General features: G+C 33.5%; 1 pseudogene; it reads right to left on the reverse strand.

Annotated features, from left to right (window-relative positions):
- Positions 1-285: 285 nt before the first annotated feature.
- On the reverse strand, positions 286-586 carry LOC118635293 (annotated as a pseudogene).
- Positions 587-1,822: the final 1,236 nt, after the last annotated feature.

The raw sequence follows: 1,822 nt of genomic DNA on the forward strand, positions 1-1,822 counted from the left end.
TCCAGTTTGGTCCTGGGAGATGGTCTGTGTATTTTCCATTTACTGTGCCGCCATTTTTTCTCTCCTCCCAATTTATTAATATTAGTTAATTCTGTACACATATCCAAATACAGTTTCTAGACATAAACATCATTCCAAATGGATAAATCTGTATTAATTAAGTAGCTATTTCCAGGAAAGGGACATGTAAATCCATTCCACTCATACAGCTACATTTTTTTCAATTTTTTAAAAGGTCTCACATTTATTACTGAACCAACCTGTTACTGCAGGGGGCGGGGGGAATCAAAGGAGAAAAACTGTGCTTCCAATAATTTTCCAATTAAAATGCCCAGCTGTCCAGACAGTAGTGATATTTTCAGCAATATGGTAAGATGCAGGCAACCTGGATACAGCATAAATGTGTGAGCCATCTCTCATCTGTAATTCCGTATAGACCCAGTTTGGTTCTTCTCCAGTGTCTCCTCTTGGAGTTGTACCTGATATTATGACAAGCTTTCATCTGAATCCATTGGGGAATGGGCAGGTTCTGCTTTTATTTCTTGTCCAGGAACCTCTTGATCCTGAAAGTCTTGTGAGAAAACATGGCAAAGGAGAATCAAATACACACACCATGATGGCGGAGAAAGGTAATTCAATTTTTGACCATTGAAAGAGTCACAAGGTTCAAAACCAAAAAAATTATAAAATAATATCCAGTTAAAAAGTTTTCCCATTTCTATCCTCCCCAGCTCTGTCTTATCCACCTAGTATCTACATCCCACAAAACCATTATAATCCATTTCTTATGTATCCTTCCAGAGTTTTTATCATTTTTAATCAAGAACTAATCATCAAAACCATATTTGTATGAATTTTAAAATAGTAAATGGGGGAAAAGGGATGAGGTAATGGTATTTGCTAAAAAAGTACTCTTTCTGTACAGTGAGTTTTCCATTCTTTTTACTGTTTTTGTTGGGTTTTATTAACTAAGTTAATTGAAGAAGTATTTCTTAAGTCTCCTCTCAAGCACAATTCTAGGTGCTGTCTACTTATGTATCCCAGATAAGAACATCATTAATATAATATAATATAATATAATATAATATAATATAATATAGCCAAAAGTAGGTATTAATGGGTGACTCTAATTTCACAATAAAACAATAATTTTATTGTTTTATTGTAGTATTCTCTAACCAAGAAATCCAAATTTTCTACTGAACATTTAAAAGAAAATTGAATATTCATTAAACAACTGATCAAAACAAAGGCAGCTAGAGAGAGCAAACGTGAAGTAAAAAAATAAAAGAAAGAAAAATTCAAGAAATTGAGAAAACAGCTTTAGGAATGTCCATAGTTACTAACTTTCAGCCACCAGGAAGCTGTCCAACCAAAACTAAGATTTAAATGCCTTTGGGGGAAAAGGAATTTCAACATTTAGCAGCTTAGTTACTAAAAGAGTATCTGACCTAAATTCACAGAATTGCTCATATTTTAAGTTACCTCATACTAATCCATTTCTCAAGCTTATAAATATATTGTGATATGATGGGGGGGGCATTTTAAAACAAAGCCCACAGGAATGTTAATATTAACTTGTATTGGGTTAACAAACTGAATCATATATGCCACAGGAAAAATCACAAGCCGAAGCAACTACATAGCATTATGCTGCAGAAAAAGCCAGAAGACAGACATGTTCAACCATGAGATCATCACTTGCATTTATGTATCCTCTTCCCAGTTGTTTAAAAGAAGTTTCACAACTGAAATCAGTTCAAATATGTCTAAAATGTCTTTTAATACCCTTCATTTCATTCTTAAGTGAATAGTTTTCCAC

The sequence above is a fragment of the Molossus molossus genome, unplaced genomic scaffold (assembly GCF_014108415.1).
Source record: "Molossus molossus isolate mMolMol1 unplaced genomic scaffold, mMolMol1.p scaffold_m16_p_2, whole genome shotgun sequence".
Taxonomy (NCBI): Eukaryota; Metazoa; Chordata; class Mammalia; order Chiroptera; family Molossidae; genus Molossus; species Molossus molossus.